The sequence below is a fragment of the Betta splendens genome, chromosome 21 (assembly GCF_900634795.4).
Source record: "Betta splendens chromosome 21, fBetSpl5.4, whole genome shotgun sequence".
NCBI classification, from domain to species: Eukaryota; Metazoa; Chordata; class Actinopteri; order Anabantiformes; family Osphronemidae; genus Betta; species Betta splendens.
The window spans coordinates 10,621,674-10,643,786 of record NC_040899.1 but is presented as its reverse complement, the minus strand read 5'-3'; positions in this window follow the sequence as shown (position 1 = coordinate 10,643,786).

Below are 22,113 nucleotides of genomic sequence, written 5' to 3'. Positions count from 1 at the left end.
TAGTATCCCAGTCGAGGCTGACAGAGGGCACTGGTGGTCCATCACATCCCTACAAGTGTGCAGCACTTCCAGATCCTGCCATAATAACACCTCAGGAGCAGGCTCCGAAGCGCGCTGTGTAAAGCCTTGAGGCAGCAACTGTAACAGCAAAGGCATCTTTGTTTGGGGCCCGTCCTGTGGAGGTCCGCGGCGGCATCCGAGTCCGGCTTCACCAAGGCCGGAGTGATTTTTAGGTCACAGGCTCAGATGTCAAACCAATATATTATCGTTTCAGATGTCTGCAGGGCGCGTGAGCTACGACACACATCGCAGAAAAGGGACTCGGCGCTGATACCATCTTAACAGACAGTTTCCAGCCATACATTTCAGTAGAGTTGTGGGTGTGTGATGGCGGTGAGCGCGGTGAGGGGAGGGCATGCGTGTGCGTGCATGCACGGGAGGGAGCGGTTATTTAAGCTGCCCGTTCACGCCGCTGGTGTTTAAAGATGTAACCGTTGAGACTGCTGCTAATCGAGGCTGCGACCGGTCCCGTGTTTGCGCAGCGGCTGCTGAGAAATGGTTCTGTTGTGGTTGCACTAATCAGCCCAGGCCTCAGAACCAGAGCAGAATTTCAAAGGGGTTTCAAACCCATGTGTTAGCAATGCTACGTCGCTACGTGCGCTAGCAGGGAAGCATCCTAGCACAGATTACATTGTAAGAAGATCATAATCTTTGAAAACAGTTTAAAGCAACTTTGTCATGTCCTTTTCTTCAGTTAAGGAGCATCAATCTGCATTGATGCAATGACGCAAAATCATCCTAACGAGCACCTTTATTGTTTTCGTCCGATTTTGGAGCGTTAGCACGCTGAACCCAGGTGCACGAAACAGAGCTGAGGTTTGATTTTGGCTTTTCCATTCATTCGAATTTTGATGGTGCGAAGGATTAAGGCTGTTATGATTCACGCGTAGGGGGCGGAATGAATGTGCCAACCAAATTTAATGGTAAACTGCTGCCGTGCTCTAGACCAAGGTGGTAAACTGACAAACCCCAAAGCAGCGTCGCTGGGTATCGTAAGACGCGCTCACCGCTGTTTCATTTTCCCAGGCCCGTCAGAAGCTCGCTAACCAGTTCTACCGTTAACCATTCATTGTGCCCTGACAAGCGTCTGTTAAAATCAAAGCCGTCCTGATGAGACTTTCAACCCTTGCAGCTGCATTTGTAACAAGGAGCAGCTACAGCAGACGGTACCTTCAGCGTTAATCCCTGTGACAACAGGGAAAGGCCACGCGCTGCTTGCATGTGGATAATGGCTCCTCCGTGAGCAACGGCGCCGTCCTGAGGGCGACTCCTGCACGCGTGACTGACTAACGGCTCCCGGTCACCAGGGATTTAAATGAATCTATTAACTGGAAACAGGGGGTCGATATACACTAGAGAACTCAACAGAGCGGCGCAATACAATATCAACCGGGCTAAATATATCTGACTGTACACAAAGGCCCAGTGTTATTAATGTTTATGATAGATCCGATTTAACCCGAATCCAACGGCATGTCAGCTTTATCAGCCTCTTTACGAGCTCATTAAACATCGCCTCCGGCCACGACGACTGGAAGCATCAACGTGCAGTTATTGTTCGCGTCGTCTACTTTACAGCGGTTAAACCCTGTGCATGCGCCACCATCTTCTTAAAATTTGCTCCAAAGTAGAGATGAGCATTGCACGTGTGCAACTGTGAAACTGCAGAGCAGCGGCCGGAGCAATGCAGAGACCTTGAACGCATCCCAGCAGCCACCATCACCACCCTTCATTAAGGCTCTTCAGCATCAGCCACGCGTGACCTTGTGGAAAAATATTTATCTGGTTAAAGAAAGGAGTTCTAAGGGCGAGACGTGTCACCTGACTCCGTTTTACATCAGACTCCAGTCACACACGGCCTTGTGGTAGTGCCTCGGTGATTCTGTGGGTTTTTACGGCGTTTCGATGCTCACTTCTTGCCCCAGGATTTATAATCACGCCGTCTGTGGCCCAAAAGGGCTCAGCCGACCCAGCCCGGGGATTAGATGGCAAACATTACAATGCAGAGGCAGCCGGCAAACACTTCATCACAGCCAAGGTCGAAAAGCTCCAGAGTTTCAGAAAAAGGGAGAGAGAGAGAGAGAGAGAGAGAGAGAGAGAGAGAGAGAGAGAGAGAGAGAGAGAGAAAAAGAGGAGAGGATGAAAATGTGTGGAGCGACTCTTTGTCATGACCACTGTCAGAGTGGACTTTTTCTTCTGTGGCGGGGAGCTGGAGTCGAGCCGGAGCCACGGCAGAGTATCTCATCAGCCCTCTGTCAGGCAGCGCTCGCCGTGTTCATTACTCTCCCCCGGACTGATTCCAGCTCTCTGATGACAGTATGACTATTTCATTTCTGTCCATCACTGACTTTCCACCTCAAAGACCACTGACTGTAATAGCACGGTGCTAATACCTGTCATTGTATTGGGTTCCTGCAGCAGTTGTTTTTAATGCAGTGTTGCCTGAGAGGTCAAAGGTCACAGGCATTCTGTTCTGGTTTTAAAAGACCTCTTATTATTTCAAACCATCTTTTTTGTGGCATTTACTCACATTTTTAATTTGTATAATTTAATGTATAAAGACTGCATTTTTATGATGCATAGAAAATATAATATTTTATAATAATTTATATGTTTAATAATTTTATACCAATCATATCTTCCTGTTCTGGACAGATAAACATCAGACTAAAACAACATGCCCACCACAAACATTTCCACTTTGTTCCGTCGGGCGTTTGACATAAATTTGCTCCTCATTGTTATCAGATTTGGGTCACAGCGGAGGAAAAACGCAGATTTGAGAGAAATCTCATTTGGCATGCACAAGTCAACAGTGGGAGCTGAAGGGCACTGGCTGAGTGACGTTATTACACCAGCACCGTGAATCGGATTCGTCACGGCTCATATGTGGCAAAACAACTCGCGTGCGCTCCATCAGCTCGTTGCGGGTCTGAACGAGATCAATGATTTTTTGTTTTGTTTTTGTTTTATGAACGACGACCTTCCCAAGATGAATATTGATATGATACTGTAGAACATCTGGCTTCAAAAAAAAATTTAATCAAAAATAATTTAAGGTTCTTTTTTTCACCCTGTGAGTCAACCTCACAAAACAAAGTCGTCCTTTTGAGGTTTCTAGTGGTTCCACACACCCGCTGCTTTGCTCTGTGTAGGTGTTACACGTAAGACAGGTTTGTTTCAGGGTTAGATCAGTTGATGCCATGACTGAACGTCTGCATTTATTGAAATCACACTTACACTTGAACAACCACCGAAACCATGTTGGAAATTTAGTCAAGTGGGGGTGTTTACAATCCGCGGACCACCATTTCCCATACAGTAAGTGTATTTTCCTAATTACACGAATGGGAGATGTGCTGTGATGACAAATGAAACCTTCTCACATTCTCTCAACGCCCCCTGCATACCCACAGTGGGTTTGCAGCATGACAGCTTTATCTTCGAATCAGACGAGAGCAGCACCTGACATGAAAGGGATTCTGTGGTCTGCAGGCAGTTGAGTGTGTGGAGAGTGGCAACGCGACGGCAGAAAGAGGAACTCAATTCGATTCACGTTATGCTCCAAAATGTTGTTTTCGTTATGGACCGTAGCTGTAATGGCTAAAAAAGCTGCATATATTAACAAGACGTCTGAAGCATATTATTTGAACTGTTTTAAGATGTTTGTGCTTTACTTTAACTTTCATGACATAATTTTAGATAGCCAGTGGAGACTTTCATACCAAAGCAGTTTGAAATAATATGAAAAATTCATGTCTGTTGGGTTCTGATGGATTAGAAATAATTATTTGTACACAGGTTATCTCATTATTAGGGTTAATTTCTAGAAGGCAAAGTGGTATCTGAAATTTTATAAAAGCTGTGGTTTGAGCAGAGAATGAAAATAGCTCTACTTAATATCAGGGCAGAAAAGCACAAGTAGTTTGTAAAGTCAAAGTCAGGTTAAGCGTGACACCCCCACTATGGCCGGAGTAGGTGTTAAAACGATCCATTAGCTTAGTCACTGAGAGCAGGACCCTAGTGTTTCCTGCACACTTCCTCTAATAATGCAGCGCTTCACACAGACAAACCCACAGGCCCAAGAATACATTTCCTCTAACTTCCACGCTACGCTCGCTCTTTCATTAGGTAAACGCTACCCAGGCCTTATGACGGAAACTCGTGTGCACATAATGCATGTACAGTGAAATCACATGTACGTCTGTTTCTACCTTATCGATACTCAAAAGCGCTTCGACACTGCGTCCCATTCACGCACACAGGGGTCCAGTGTCTTCTTAGAAAGAACATTAATTTGGTCAATGTCATGGTAAAATGTCTTGATCATTTTTGTTGCTGTATATATTCGATCTACAATGTGTTATATACTTACAGATAAATCAAGTCTTTTTTACATACAAGTTTTACTGTAATTACATGTTCACATGTCAATGATGGAGAACGAAGACCTCATTAATGTGTTTGGTGATGGAACCAAGGTTTCACACAGAAAGGTCCAGTGTCGCCTAGGTAGCAACTGCTTTTAATTCATAATCCATTTTAATATGCTCCTCTTACAAATTAACAATATGACTGAACCGAATCCACACAAAGGGGCTGCAAATGGAGCAGCTCTCCCTTTCTGGGCCTCCCGTTACAGCCGTGCACGCGCGCCACAGCTGTCACCGCTGGTGTGAGGTGAGAAATGTAGCATGTTGGTCTCACATTAGCACACACCCTCTGTCTCCCTTTATCCTGCTCGCAGAGATTACGACAGTGTGTCTGGTGTACCTTTCTCTCCACGGCGCTGTCAGCGCTGGTAATTGACTCTCGCGGTCTCCACTGAGCCGTCCACTACACGGCCTCTCAGGCTCCACACCCAATTACAGGCTGCAGCTTCCTGACGGGCTGAGGATGATGACTCAGGAGGAGGTGGCCGGGGCCGGTGGAGTGCAGCATTATTAGTCTTTGATGTGGAACAGAACATCTACTACACACCTACGACATACTGCAGGCGCCATATCCTCGTACAAGCATTAGCTTATTAATTTCGTTCGGCTACGAGCTGAAGCAGCAGGGATTTGACGCGTGTTGCAGCCAGGAGGAATTGTTAACCTGTTGGTTTAACAATTAGTACGTCCACTAAGGCCAAGACAGCAGAAGGAGCTGAACAGCTGTTTGCGCTTATGTCTATACACCAAACACCTTCTTGGTCGCCACCGCCGGTCAAAGGCAGCCTGTCGAGGCCGATAACCGTCACAGGGTTGGCAGAGTTTGCCAGAGGGGACGCCTGCGTCTATTGGTTCCTATTTGAGCAGCACCTGTCAAAGAAATAAATGAGAGCCATTAACAATACAACACCATCTAACAAACGAAGATAATATTTATATGGTCCGGTTGTGATGCTCATTTAGTTTTCGGCATGGAAAACACAGGACCTGCAGTTTTGGACATGCTCTGATCCAGTCATTGGGCCGTTACAGGTTGTCGCGCTCGCTCAAATCCGTACGCTTGCCCATTTTCCCACTGCTAACGCGTCACCTTTGAGGATCAAATGCTCACCTGCCTAATACCTCTCACCGCTGACAGGTGCCGCGATGAAGAGGCAACCGGTTATTCACCGTTAGGCCCGAACTGTGTGCAATAACTTATCAACGTAATGTCACTTATCACACGTCACTGTTAATGAGCGATTGAATGACACATCCAACATCACAAACACACGCACACACACAATCAAAGCACCCATCGTTTCAGAGCCCCGAACAGCAACAGGCATCATCTCTCTGACCACTATCACAGTCTGCATCAGTCCCATGTGCTCGTGTGCGAGAGGCGCGTTTCCAGTTTTGCACTTGTGAGGTCGAAGCCTCCATCGACGATGTGCACAAACCAATTAGCCCGCTTGACCTGACAGATGGTGCCACCCTGTCAGTCCAGAGGGGAGGGGTGGGATTCCACCCTTATCTCTCCTTGAGTGTGAGAGGGGTCAGATGAATAGATGAGCTGCAGGGACGCAGCGAGGGGACCGCGCTACCGGTGACGGGGTCCGGCCGAGTGGAGGGGTCATTCAGCAAATACCAGAGAGGCTCCATGAATCCAATAAGGACCCCTGTATCAGGGAGAAGGGAGGGAAATCATTCCTATCTCCCACAGTACAGTACTTCCAATATAATACATATCATAGACTGGATGAAATATCTGGAAATTCCTATTATTATCACTGCCTCAGCCCTGAATACGAGCAAAGCTAACGTACTTTAAAATCATTCGAGCCAGCCAGAACATTGGATTGTAAGGGGCTCATGATAACGTAAAGCATATGATAACGTTATAATTCAGGTTTCACAGAATTACATGACATTTCAGCAGGTGTATAAAGAAAGAAAAGGCTTCTTCAAGGGGGAGATCGAGGCAGTCGGTGTTATTGTAACACTGTAGGCAATTTGCCAATTTATATTATCCTTTGCTCAAGTTTAAACAGTCCCTGAGCTCATCGTCATAGCAACAAGTGTTAAAGCAGATCAGACGACAATTCGCTTTAACAGATGAATATGTAAAACTGGCAAAAATCTCGTACCTGCTTATTTTGTCCTAGTTTTGCCCCGCGATGATGTGATTCATGATGTGTGTTTGCACTGGTAATAAGAGCACAAGTGCTTTGGTGCATTCAAACAATGTGCGATACACACAATGAGGTGGCGCTACATGTGCGCCTTCATGGCTAAACCCATCAAGGCCCAACCTTCAGAAGCAGGTCACTGCCATTAATAAACCGCCACAGCCACACGTCAAGGACACGCTGCTGCAAAAACACGGACCGATGAGTAATATTTAAAGGCGACGCGGCGGCGAACGGCTTTACAGCGGCTCACATCCTTTATGTTGCCTTGAAAAGGAGAACAAACAGGCCATAAACGCGTCAAAAGGGAAAAGCAACTTGCTCTGGTCGAGCCACAAACGCAGTGAGTTTATAGATGGTGTTGTCATCTTATTGTTTGGCATTATTAGTTTTGGCTTTCAGCCACAGTACGCACTGATAAACGCCCAATGGAGCCTCGTGCCCTCGTCCTTGTACCTCCATCTCAAAGTCATCCAGACGACAGGGAGGTCACACGACCCAAGAACCCTGGAAGAAAATCTTTAACTCAGCACTTTGGCTGAAGCAGAACTGAATATATATTAATGCTATTGCCTTTAACTGAGTAAAATGGGTCTGAGCTCACACCAGCTGTGAGAAACCAGTGAGTGCAGGGATGCATCTTGGGTAATCCACCTGTAAGCACCTTCGGCCTCCGTCAGACGAGGACAGGCGTCCTGGATGATCAACATCACGCGACTGACATTTAACCTCAACACATTAGTCATTCTCATCAAAGTGCGGCATTCAGTCGAAAGGTCGTTCACGTTTCTCTGCGTGGGCAACACAGGAAAACAGCTGCGTTCATAATCCTGTTCACACAATGAATCTTGACTCTGTAGTTTGAGGAACAGCCATTTTCCGACGCCACAGCTGTAGCTCACCTGGGCTCCCGCAGGCTGCAGCACCGGGAGGCAGCAAAGCAGTAAAGCATGTCTAAAGCCACTGAGCAACCCAGGAGGCGCGGCTGTCTGGGCTGCAGCGATGCAGCAAGGCTTTATTTATGGCCCGGATAGAGGAACGCAATCCTCAAAGCGCGAGTCGTCCAGCAGCGTTACTGAGGAAAACATAAAATCAAACGCTTCTACTGAGCAACTCAATTAAAGCTCTTAATGTGCTCTTTTGAAGCCAGCGTCTATTAAATGAAAGAGAAATATATGGCCTGAGTGGCTCTTTTGGGCGCAGAGGCTTGTGAGGCCGGTGATGCAACTGAATTCCTAAACCCAGGCTGTTGCTTTTGCATGAAAAATGAGCATCTTGAAGAGGAGGAAGGAGGAAAAAAAACAAAAAAAACCACCAAGCCGCCGCATTTTAAAGGCAAAGATGCGAAACAGAGAATGCAGAGTTCTTCAGCTCGGCAAAATACAGAATTTATTCCATGGAAGTACATGTCTATAATTTATACCCTTTCTCTCCGGTTTCCATTTATACTGTTTAGAAGAGGAACCTGCGGACTGACCCTCGTTGCACTGATCTACTGTACGCTGGTGTTTTATCTCAGGTACTGAACAGGGATCCTGAGAACGGAACCTGTGTTTAATTCATGTTCGACACTAGTCGGATGTTGAGATGCAGGTTTGGGATGGGCTCACATTCACTCATTCATCCTCCTCGAAACAAAAAGGCAGGCTCTGCACCGCGTCGCTAACCGCTAACGGGGCGTCACGTGATGCTCAGCAGTTACCACAAGGCGCCCGCCCTTTTCTGGAGACATTAACGCCTCCGAGCACTCTGGGTAATTTAACGTGTCCTGACAGCCTGCCCGCTAAACGCACCAACATAACCGATTGGGATACCGCATTATTTAAGTTCCATCATAATGTGATTAGAGTCTAGTCATGTTTCACTAACAAATGATTCGCGAGTGTGACCATGTGAGCTAGTGTCGACTCCCAGGAAGGGAAGAGGACCTCACCACACGCTCCCAGTCCACAGTCTGCCAGTTTCCACTATGTGAACAGCGTTGTATCACTTTCCCAGTTCCCACTAAAACGAGGCTGGAGATTCATGACTGACTCTTAATCCACTGGCAGTGGAGAGTGAACTCTCTCTGTGGACGTGGCCACGGGGACTCGCACTGTATTTGTGCTGTGGTCTCACTTCGCTGGATGTATTGCACTTTTGAACAGCCTTAATTGATTTCTGGCCACTTGGGGGCAGCAAGACAAGCTGTAAACACAATACTGACGCCGTGCAATCGGAGCTGGGAACGGCGCGGTACAGTTTGTAGCCAACGGCGGGTCGTTATCAGGCCTGTGACACGAGACTGAAACGCCAGAACATGCGGGTTATAAAGACTAAACAGCTCACGAGCTATAAACACATACTGTATATGCAATTTAAGAATACATCGTTGCTTTATATCCGTCCAGGCAAAAACATGTTTGCTTGTTTTTTTTATATGGCAGCAGAGGCAGTGGCATTTAGTCTGACTCACAACCAGGCAAGGAGCTGTGACGCGCTCAGTCAAAGCAGCGTCGGTGCCACGGGCGAAAGCCACCGGGCTTCTTTCTGGAACGCTTAGTGCATTGTTGAAATAAGAGCAGATGTGTGACATTTACCCAGATGGAGGAAGACAGTGCTCCTTACTGAAACCATTTGCGCTTAAAGGAACAGCGACTGTCGAGCTGTAAAATACTGGAGTGAAGGGCCTTTAGCATACATTTTATATCACTGTGCTTTAGTGACTTAAAGCAAAATTGACAAAGGGAGTTTGGTAATTAAAAGTAAACTCTTTCTGCTGTGGTAACATTTTTAATGGACACTTATTGTAATTATAATAAATAATAAAATGTGTCACTGTCACTAGACTATTTAAGGAGAATTAGTCAGTGCATTGGATCACATTCAATCTTCTGACCTCTGTGTTCACTTACTGTACCTTCTTCGTGCACTGTAAAATATAGTTAGCTCAGAGAAGCCATTTCAATATTTCAGGAGGCTACTGGGGATTCTTGCATGATTCAGCAGCAGCAACGCAGGCCGGGAACTGAAATGTACCACCTGTGTCTGTGCAGACAGGAAAAACCTTGTCTTGTGATTAAAATTAGATTGTATTTCATAGGGGAGTGGCTCCTTAGATGTCTCTAGCTATTTATCCTGTGCCGGGACGCAGTGTGAAGCCACGGAGCACGAGGCAGAGCCGCAGTGGAGGGACGCTCCCTCTGGGCTCCCACCAGGATCCATTGCCTTCATCTGCAAAGTAACAATTAGTCAGAGGAGCAATTAATGAAGCAACCATGAACCAGGAAGTCCTCGGATCCACCATGCAGAGACAGGAAGGCAACCTCAGGGTTATTTAGACAAGCACAATAACACTGATCGCTGCTGTAGCCCAAATATTACTTTTTAAATATTACTTGAGCCCATAACTCAGCGCCGGTGCCAACAAACGGGCCAGATGCTCCTCGTTAGCCTCGTCCCATCTCTGGAGCCGGAGCCAGATTTCTCTTAGTTGCCTCTGCAGCTTCCTTTATCCTTGCTGCTCCCTGACCCCGCTGACGCTAATCCTTTACTAATTACCGACGCAGCGGATAAATAGACTATGACGAGAGGCTAAATGTGAAACTGTGTCTGTTGGGTTCATTTCCGAGACTGACACAAACCCTCGCGGACGCGGCTCGTCGTGAGGTTCGCACCGCGCGTACGTGCAGCACCTGAAAACGCCACCTCTCGTTTTGCAACAGCTGCGTCGCGCGTTAGTATTCACAGCCACGTCCGCGTCTTAACCAAACCCAGAAGTGAAATCTCTCTTAAACCGAGGACGAAGAAGGGTAAAGGGGTGACACGTTGTATGAGGCGGCCTTGTAGAAATCTCTCTGTGAAGAGAGATAAAAGGCGAAAGTAAAGTGGTGGATGCTCTTTGGGTTAATTGCGTTTGACATCCGTCCGTGCCGCGCCGCGCGCTCCGCTCCTCCGAGCCTGAACTGTGTGATACGGGACCAAGTGTGGGACGGGGGGTGCGGATGAACAGAAGAAATCTTGAAGCATCTCGTGTCAGAGAGAGGGTAGAGTAAGGATACGAGGGTTCACTTTGATCGTGATGAGTGTTCAGCTGATGCTGCCTTCCTCCCCGGTCTCCACATGTCTGGAAGTGTTGCTGTCAGCTCCTCCCTGTGTGAGAAACAGACTCCTGGATTGTATTTTAGTGCTACAAACATGTATATACAAACATTAAACACTGTTGATGACTGACTCCTAGCAACATATACATGTATCATGCACCCAACACGCAACCTAATGACCCCTCGGCTGATGATGAATTCACCTCCATACACACAAGCCTTTATTGTCCCAGTTGTTTCTGTGGAGCCATTTGCATTAAAATGATACTGGCAGCCACGGTTGGACAGTTGGACACCAATGCTAACTGCAAATCCCCGCTAAACCCTGCGTGGGAGCAATAATACTTTCCGTTTCCGCCCAATGACTCGCCGACAGAATTAGCCCGGCAGCTTGCAGGCAGCCACATGCCAGAGCAGACTGTAAATGAGACTGAACGGAGATATGTTCACCCTGGTGCTTTGAGGCAGAAAGGCGAATGCTTGATTCGGTCTTCGCAGCCAGACTGGGGTCTACGCACGGGTCGATGACTCAGCCAGAACTGAATACAGCCTCTGTCTGTCGCACCGTCCTCACCCATGTGTCCCGTCCATTCACTTACACACAGGACCTCCCAAAACCTCAGTGTTGCACAGTAACTACTAGGCACAGGCCACTGGTGCATTATCTCATCCACAACAAATTATCCTACACTGATTGCCCAGAAACTACTTCCTATGACTACATAATGGATTAGTCATTTCAGTAATATCATACTGTGGGATGGCTCCGTTTGAACCAGCCACATTTTGTTTTCCTCAAACTGGTGCACAGGCGAACTGCAACCCGTCCATGTAAATATGACAGCACGCGATGGTCCCTCTGTCCGCGCCACATGTAATTGCAGTGCTAAATGGCCTGCCAGCTGCCATCTGTATGGAATGCTAATTTCGTTCAAAGCCATCAGCAACACACAGACGATTCCCAGTGTCACATCCACTGAGATGATGGAAAAAGAGGTGCAGGCTCCAGTTTAACAGTGGAAACTGAAAAGCAACACAGGCACAGTGAGAACCGCAGTGTGACCCCCCACCCACTGCCTGATGGATGATCTCTGCCTGTTACCATGTGCAAACGGCCATGTGTGCAGAGGGAACCAGGACATTCTGTGCATCAAATGTGGGAGAGAACATGAGGCAAGAAGAGAGGAAGCAAAACCAGGAGGCTTCTGGAGTAGCTGAATGCAGATTTACAGGCATGCTGCTACAGTAACTGAATGAGGTTAGCATTAACCAACAGGTGGCCTCGCCTCAACCAGGGCTAAAATGCAAAAGCAGCTCGATTGTTCCATTTGAGGGGCTCTAGAGAAATGCCAGGTGACAGACAACCACTCTAAAAGCTCTATGTATTTATAATTTCACTGAAAATAAATAGGTTTCTGTACAGACAGTATAAACAGAACCCAGTAGAGTCTGTGGAGACTGGCAGAGGCTGAGCTACAGTCCCTGTCTGCATAATTATCCAAACCGCCTGCTACTATAAAGAAACAGAAGAATTATTCAAAAGAGAAACATTCTGGGTGGATGGCTGGATGGCAAAATATTTACATGTTTAGGGCAAACAAATCAATAATTTGAAGCATCGATTCAGAACGTGAAGTTAAGCAACTGCCGGATTGTTTCAAAGAAACACTGCAACTCTCTGTGATTGACAGTTACGCAGATTATAAAGATTTTTCCCTCTAACATTGCTTAACACCACCCTCACAGTGAAGCCTCGGGGCACTTCACCTGCCTGTGGCACGGATTTATAAATAAACCAGATGCAAAACAGTCGTTTCACAATCTGCAGCGCTGGAAAGATGTTTAGGCCTTTTAAAAATAGAAAACACTGAATCTTGCAAAAGCGATGAAGTAGATGGACTTTTCATCTTACCCTGGTGAGACCGAGTCCATTGATCTTCCTAATGAGGTCAGGATTGATATGCTCGGTCATTAGTGTCACACGCAGAGCTCTTTGTCTTTGTTTGTGGACTTTGATCAACTACAAAAGCTCCACGGGCGCTTTAGAGGCACAACGCATACATAAAAATCACAGTTCGTTGATCCTAAATAATATTCAGACTTGGAAACAAGCGTCGGTGTGGACGGGTAAACTGTCTAGTTAGGGAGCGTCATTAGCCGACAATGATAAACGGCTTCATTAGCGGCGCTGAATGCCTTCCATATCTAAGGAGTTTTCAGTGCACGCGAGCTGTGCTGATCCGTCCACCGGGCTGTCGATTACCAGCGCCACGTTTTATAGCCCAGCCATTTCTCCACAGCTCCCCACAGACAGGCAAGAGGAATCTGGCGGCTGGGTCCGGGCGCTTTACACGCGTTATAAATTAAAGTACTGCATTACAGGCTGTGAGGAGGAGTTTCTGTTGGGTCAGTGTGCAGATACAAGGCTGTACTCTAACAGCAACTTAAGTCTTTTGCTGCTGTTCTCACTAAACAGTAATAACCTGGTGATATAATGAAATACAGAGAATTAGTAAAAGCTTTATCACAGACCATAACCGTTGCTTGAGCCCATTGTGCAGGCGCATTAATCCGAACACGGTCATGAACATTAAATACATAATATGCATATTCACAAAAGCAATAACTGACTTCCCAGTGGTTGCAAAACAATTAATAATAGGCAAACACAGCAGAATTAACCTATGACCTATACACAATGTGTGCAATTGTACAAAACAATCACTGCAGCCACAAATAACATGAACCATGTCCACATGTTAATGATTTGACCATACTGAATTAATTGAAGTGCGAACATTCAGACCTGTTTAATTTATTTTGCCGTTTCCATAAACACACCCTGGTCTTGGGCACAATCTCTGCTCAGAGATGAGGCTGCTTAATAACGCCGCATCTCTTTAGTTGCTATAGTGATAAATGCAGTGACCCCACTTGTGCTTTAAGTGTAAATTAGGTTACAGCGGGATTATGAGCCAAAAGCACCTGGTCACAAAGCTCTGACCAACAGGACCAGGGACGTCAGGTATTAAACTCCTAATCTCACCTTCATCTTATTGAATAATTATCGTTTTAATTGGAAGGAGGGACGAGAACAAGATGGCAAAGGACAAGAAGATCTACAGCACAGCTTTCAAGGGCAATCATGTTTTCTTTAGTTTTATAACACCAAGGAAATATTTTATCACTAACATTTTACTGCTCACTTTAGAGAGTCATCATCGCAGTTGAGATCTACACTGACCCAGAACCTGCAGCTTAAACCACGGCAGGTATATGTGTTTCCCCAGCAAAGCCAGAGGCCTGCGTTCCCCCTGCAGTTTGTGGGAATGACTTCCCTCTTTGTTTTAAAATTTGAAATTCATATGAAAGAGCCAATGAATATTGCATGATTTTCCGGCCAAGCAGGCGATCGCGCTGTCTATCAAATCACTAGTTTTAGAGGCATTTAGCAATCAGCTCGCAACGTGTCAAATCACACGGAGATTCTCTGAGACGCAGGTCATCAGATTTTAAATTTGGGATGTGTTTGCAGAACAACAGCAGGAGAAACAAAACAGATGTCAAACACATCCTGCTTCTCTTGTAGATTGGCTGACTGTGTCTCTTTTGATATATATAGAACAGTGTCCAGGTTGGTGAAACATAAAAAAAAAAAAAAAAAAAAAAGACTAGAATGACTCCATCCATCAAGCAGTGATAATTTGTACAATCTAAAGCTATTACACAAAGTACCTGGGGGAAAAAGACCTCACTATGGGTCCACATGCACCTAAACTGATAACGAACCGGATTATCCATCAAACATTAGCCACACCAGAACAGCGAGCAGTCACAATGTGGGATTCAAAGTGACACAAAGACATTTTGAGGAGAACTTTTCATAATCACCTGCACAGGCCTTAAGAGTGAGGGACCCAGCTCTGGTTGAATCATCCCTGCATTAATAAGAGACCACAAGGTCATCGAGAGGCAAAATACTCTCGCATTTAAATTTAGCAAGGTCATCGTCTGGGTGAAACATTACGATTCTCTACATTATGTTTCATTTATTGCCTCGTAGCTAAAATGTCAAATTTATGAATTAGGTATTTCTACTTATTCAGCCCGGCGACTTAATTGATGTTGTGGAAAAAAGGATGAAAGTCTGCGAACATGAGTTTCGTAACACTGACCAATATACAGTACTCTCATGATCAAAGGCTCCGCAGCTTAAACGTGACTGCATCCGTGGCTTCTGCAAAACTATACAAACTAGGTACAAGCTTTTTGAAGTAAATTCAGACAGTGCATCTGCAATAAATGCATGCGTGCACGAAGGCGAGAGAGAAGAGGTAAATAGTTTAATTTCCCATGAAATGGTGTTCAGACTCTGTACATGCAGGTCATAGGAGGCGCTCCGACGGGGGGCACGTCCAGGGAGCGGCCGCCCCGGTGGGTCCCAGCGCTTCACACACCTCCAGTGTGCTGCAGAGGCGGCTCCACTGACTGATGAAAAGACTGCTGTAGCTGTGAAGTGTCGGCCCTCGCATCGAGACCCAGCGAGACAGACCGCCGCCGCATTCGTTCCTCGGCCGCCGTTTTGGAACTTCACCAGAAACACTAATGTCCTGAGGCGTTCGTGCGCCCCCGTGTCGTCTTTGAACCTCACCAGCGTCACACCTGACTCCTGTCAGCGGGAGCTGGAGGAGCAAAGGCACGAGCAGCAACCAAACCATGCAACCCATCAACACAAGCTTATTGCTTTTCACATTCATGTGTTGCTCATGAGAAGCTGGTATGTGGCCACGCTGTTACTGTGCACTCCCCCCACACACACACACACACACACACACACACACACACACACACACACACACACACACACACACAAAACCCCCAAACCCTTTCACCACTGGAGGTACAGTAACGCGATTGGCCACTGGGCGTAAACATCATCAGCGAGATGAAAGTGGCGACGCGGACGCCGCCGCCGTCGTCATTCCCGTCACGTCTGAAAGAGAACTATGACAGAGGCTGATTTGGAATTCACGCCTGCGCCACCTGTGCGCCAAACGCACGCTTTCCTACAATTTGCGGGTTTAAATAAAGACTCGAAGGGAGATTTGTTAGCGTAATCGTATTCCTCACAAAGTGCCCCATTATCGCTCAGGACACCTGTCAACAAAACAGCTCGGAGGCAGCGGCTCCTCTGGCAGACACAGACACAGACACAACCCTGAGTGCAGCGCGATAGCATCGTTCAGCAGTACACCATTATCCCTCTTTACCATTCCTTCCCCTGACTCCACTAGACTTTAATCATTTATTAATTTCCCTTGTGGTCTGAGGGAAAGGCATCATGGTCGGAATTTAAACTGCCAAGATCAAAGATTTGAATGTCACTTTCACGTATGAGGAGGAATATGGGATGTATGGCTTTCATCCCGGCACTAACGGCAATATAGCGGTGAGTGATGGCCTGAGAGGAGGAGCGCGACCGGAGGAGGAACGTCTGGCAGTTTTGCTCCTCCATCTTATTCTGAATGACTGACGAGGAGGTAAATACAGTAAACTATACCTCGTTTATGAATTGCGTGCCTCGCTGGACCGTGAGGTGTTCATTCAGCGGCTGCCAGGCTCAGCTGATCCAGCTCGGAGCAGAGCGCAGGGCGATGGCGTGGGCGGAACATCTGCATCTGGTGGCGGCTTGACCACCACAGAAACCAGCAGCAGCTCAAAGTGCAGCAGACGCGAGGTTGGTATTCTTCTCAGCACAGATTCCCTTCTAGTGGAATATTCTTCCTTCTAATCATCATATTGGTCAATGTTTTATTCATTGTACTACCTGTCAAGCGCTGTGTCCTGTGTGCTTTTGAGCCAAGCTGCCTCGGGGTCTCTTGACAAACACACATCCAAACACCTTGCTGAGTTTTATTCCAAATTTCCACTGTAATATTACAAACCTGGACAATTTTGTCTCACACACACATACACACACACATACACACACACACGCACATGCACACACTGGAACAGCTCCTCTATATTTTAGCCGCGCCGGAGCTCGGAGGGAGCGGCTGATTTTAGAGGATGTCTTACATCAACATCATTCCAACGGGGAGAAGTGTGTCGGTTCTCGAGCCCTGAATGAATTAACTTTTCATGAGGCCAATGGTTATTGATGAACCTCTGTACGTCCCAAAGTCTTTTTTAAGAGCTGCCAAATGGAGGCAGCGTAGAGCGAAGCGCTGTCTACTACATGCACAGTCACTCGCTCAGTCACTGTGTCTATCTCACACTCACCACACAAGGCTGCACACACACAGACTCACAAGCAGCTCTTAGGAGAGACTGCATATACTGTACGACGCTTCTTCTGCCAAAGGCTCTAAATCATTCATCTCCCACAGTAAATAAGACTTATTTTTTTTCTGTTCTGATATAAACAACAATCGTCTGCAGCCTGTGAGTCCCTTATAAATGACTTGCTGCCATATCTTTTTAAATCTACTTGCCTTTTTTTGTTTTGAGTACTGACTGACGGTCAATTATTCATCATTCATGTGTCCCATGCAAACAAGTCATTTTTTTGCTAGCGTGTGTTCTGATTGAAGATACAATCTACAATGTTACCTCTACAATGTGACGTTTAAATCTTAATCACACACAGTACTATACTGTACATGTGCTAAGTGCTGACTCAGCCTCCTGTGAGTCATTGACACTTCTTTAGCTCTGTATCTTTAACCTGAGTTGAAACAAGATGACGCTGATTCTAAAACATACAGCTGACTTACTGTACGACTGTGAAAGCAACCGTGTTTTCACAGAGACAAAGGGGGTTGAGGGGTTTCTGTTCACTGAACCCTAACCTTATTCAAGAATCAATGGTAAAGGTGAGCAATGTTCACCTGTGTCACACTGAGCAGTCAGTCAGTTAAATGGAGGCAAGCTACCGTACTGTACAGTATCACATCTTTGGTTTGATAAAATGATTGATGGCATTGACTAAGAGATTACATCTGAAACCAGCTTCTATCCACTTCTTAATACTTGTCCTTTAAATTTCATGGGCACTGACTGTGTCCAAATGCCGCAGTGCAGATCATTCGCTCGCTACTATAATGCAAAACATGTTTTATTTTGTGATTCACCCAGCCTGTCAATCCATCTGCATTTCCTTCTATCGCCCCCCTCTGCCCTCAAATTGTAAAGTAATTGGAAAGGTCCGAGTGGCAGCTGACAAGGCTTGCTTGGCAGATGTGACCAGGAAGCATGAGCACAATGGCGGCACTTGAACAGACCGCGGGCCTTTTTTCCAGCCACAGATGGACCCCTGCTGAGAGGCAGGAAATTATACAACCTAAAGAATGAGGAACAAGATTTCTGTTCCACAAATGGCATCTCAAGAGCGAACAAGCTGAAAATCTGAGCTTCTGATTGAGACAAGTGGTATAAATGTCAACATCTATACTGTATATGCTGACATGCAAAATGTACATAACTGGAGATATTTAGAGGATATAAATGAGTTACATGCCCAAACTAGAGTTTTGCTTCATCCTGTGTCTGCTAACTGGTAGATTACAAAGCATCTGCCCCTGATGACAGCGTAATCATTTTGTAATTTTCATAAGCCTTTTTATTATTATGAAGCAGAGTCGTGTACAAGAGTCAAGAAAGATTTATTATCCGGTAAAGATACAGAAGAAATAAGATGATGAATCACTTTGTATTGATTCTGAATGAGAAATAACAGGAAGGGCTTGTTAAACTTTATTACCTTGTCTCCTCCTAAATAAGGTTTAGAAAATCTGTCGTCAAAATCTCCAAGTCAATTCACAAGTCATCTTTAAAATATTCATGGGCAACTATATGCTGCAAAAGTGCCACATACGATGGGATGCCGCTTGAGACATGTGCATTTAGCTGCATGTCTTTGCAGATAAGGCTGTGGTGAATTATGGTTGACCTGCGAGAGTGAATATTGAATGGCGTTTAAAGTGTTGTGTGGAGATACGTCCTGACAGAGCACAGATATCAACTACTTTAGATTTCACAGCAACATTTAAATCACATTAGTGTCTTCCTTCAAACTCTGTTTACTCCATAATTTATGAATGACTGTCCTACTTACATTTATATTAAGGGAAGCGTCTTTGCTTTACCTTGATGAGGAAAGCTGCTAAACAGGCTCCCAGTTCAGTCAGTTCCTAAAATGACAGTGATGCACTCATTTCAATAGTTTGAGTGTTTTTATACTATGCTTTGTGTCTAGATCAACCTTTTTCTAAATGGCAGAGCACAGACTTCCTGGTCACACTGAAGTGAAAGGCAATAGTTCTTCATGCATCATCATTCCCAGTCCTAGTCCAAAAAAAAAAACATTTTCCATAAATATCATTTTCAGCTTCATTTGCCTTTACTAAAATACTGTCACGATAATAGGCCTGAAAAGCGAGAATGCATAGACTGATTCAACTGCAGCAAAACTCTTGTTTCCTGATCTTGTGGACCGTAAGTGAAAGCTCTCACGGCTTCTTTTGACTGCAGATGGCAGCGACGGTCTCCAAAAGGTAGAAACGCACCAATGGAAAAAAAAAATCTAAAACACAAAAACATCTGTAACTGCAAATTAAGCTGTGTTCTACACTGGAGGGATTAATTCTCCTAAATGACACAATATGTGACAGATGAAATGTCACACAGGCTACTATGACTCTCATTCCTCCATTTTTCATAGGAAACAGCGTTAGTTGAGACACATGTGCCTCTGCATTTATAGCAGACGAGAGCTACGATAATAACGAGAACGCAGTTTAACAGCAAGACCTGGGGCCTGTAGCAAGGCTTGCTACTTGTCCTTTCACTCATTGATTCATTCATTGCTGCTTGCGTTTTCTGTGATTGTGCTCACATATGTTCATTAATTGCCGTTAACATTATCTGTCATACAAAGCTTTCAACACATACACAAACACCCTCATTCACCAACACTCTGTTCATCCATCACTGATCATCTCATGCTGATTGTTTGCTCATTTTCTGTTCTGTTTATTTGAGTATTTCCATATTATGTTATTCATATCTCCAGTACTATTAGATTAATATAATGTTAAAAGGAATCTGGTTTTGTGTGCATTGTTCTTCAGATTTAAGCAGAGGTCACTGAACTGCGACAGGAATTCACGACATTAGAGACTGATTTGGTTTTATCGCAAGAAAGTTGTTATTGTTGTTCATAACTAGTAACTCATTGAATTGACATCTGGCATTGACTAGACTGACACAAGCGTGGTTTCAGCTTTAAAACAAACCTGGTGCCCCAATTTCGAGGAATGTTAATGTTTCTGCATTAATATCAAACTCTTAATTTGAATTGGCTACAGGCCCAAACAATGTGTACTCACCAGTATGTAAATCAAAAAGTGAGTTCACTGTGATGAAGGGACGTCTCTCTGTTTGACTCCCCAAACATGACGCAACCCATCATCCACCTTTAAAGGAAGGTGAGGGGAAGATTAAGGCACAGTATGCTAAAACTGAATAAACTCAGCCACAGAAGAGACTTGATCCTTTTTGAACTGACTGATCTTTTGCTTTAAAGTTTAGTCCCTCGCAGCCAACGGTTTTTAATCCCTCTCATCGTACAGAGCACAGAACGACTTTATCGGCGCGCGCTGCAACAAAAAAAAATGTTTGATGTCAGGTATCGAAACTTCACAAAAGCCAATTGGTTTTGTTTTACCGACAGAATTTGAATGTACTTTCAGCTTTCATCTGTTATTTTTAATCATTTCCAGTGGTCTCATTCTTTTTTCCCCTTAACTTCACAGGCACAGCCTCTCCTGGTTGGACCCCTGGAATAATAGGAGGGCATTCCCACATGGGCAGGTACGCGCATGGATGTGTGTGCGTCGCATCAAAGCCTGTTTCCATCTGGTTGTAGCCGTTATCTCGAAGCCATTACAGAAAAGTGGTGCAGATTTCTCTGCAGCGAAGAGTGGGAACTTGCCAAAAACATCGAGCTTTGTCCACAGTGATTTTATACCAGTCTGAGTGCTCTTGGCAAAGTGCCTTCTTATCTTTTGCAGTCAGAGCTCTGGGCAGCAGCTGTTTTGCCCACTTAGAGCTCTGCACCGCGGGAACGGGTTTGGAGTTTTATCCTGAGCCTCTGTTAACATGGAATCTACACTTCTGAAGTTATCTGTCCAACCGTCCACCAGGGCAGCGCGTAAAACACTTATTCAAACTTCTTATTTAACCTGTTTTATGTCCTGACATGTGAGAAATAGACCGTTGTGACAGCAGCTTTCAACTATTCCAGGACTTTGAAGGAAAGGAACGGATGCATCAGGTTTGGAAACACTTACTGCATCTAAAAAGGAGAACAGGTGACTTTACTACAGGGGTTGTGAGAATGCTAATGGTTCCTGCCCCCACGCTTTTAAATCAAGATTTTTGTCAGTCTAATCATCCTGCACTTTAAACTTTACTAAGGAGCATGGCATTAAAACAGATAATTCCATTTGCACCGTTTATCTTCACAGGCTTGTGCAGAAATAGACGTTTTGTAATTTAATTAGGAAAGATTGAATTTGCATGTACATTTGTTAAATGCATCTTAAAAGTATAATGCTGCTGTAATTGTCCTGAGGCCTTTCTCAAGGAACTCTGAGACCCTGTCCTTCTGTGCAGCCAAGTGTTAAATGATTTCATTTACAGCCTTTAATAATTCATTATGGTGATGTGGTGTCATAACACATTTGCGTTTAATAAAATTATTAGAAATGTATGAGGAGTAACACGCGGCACTCACTTCTCCAGTAAACGGGTTTGGGAGTAAAATATTTTATGGGAATGTCCATAAGCCCTGGGGGGCTGCGATGGGTTAATCCATCTCTGCATCTGGCAGAGCTGGGCCGCCATTAATTCTACTGTTGTTTTTCTTCCAAGCAAAGACACAAAATCACAACCTGCTCCTCCTCTGCACGTGCGGCTGAACAACTTAAAGCTGCGCAGACAAGAGCAGCTAACAAATGATTGAAATGCAGTTTGGAATTGGCACATGTAGAGAATTGTGCATCCTTGGATAGAGTGCGCACATGCAGACCTTTCTGGGATTCTGGAAACACACTGTACGGTTGCTGAGAGGCCGGTATTGTCCCATGACACAACAAACACTTTAATATCGGTGTGTATTTATAGGTTTTGATACTGCATCTGTTTAGATATAAACATTCGTCTTTTTCAAACACCTACAGTATTATTTCACATTATTGATGATTTAAAAATAAACAAAACAATGCATCTACAGTACAGTGAAGCTCAGTTTGGTGAGTATACACTATAATGAAGATTACAGCAGAGTGTACAATGACAAAT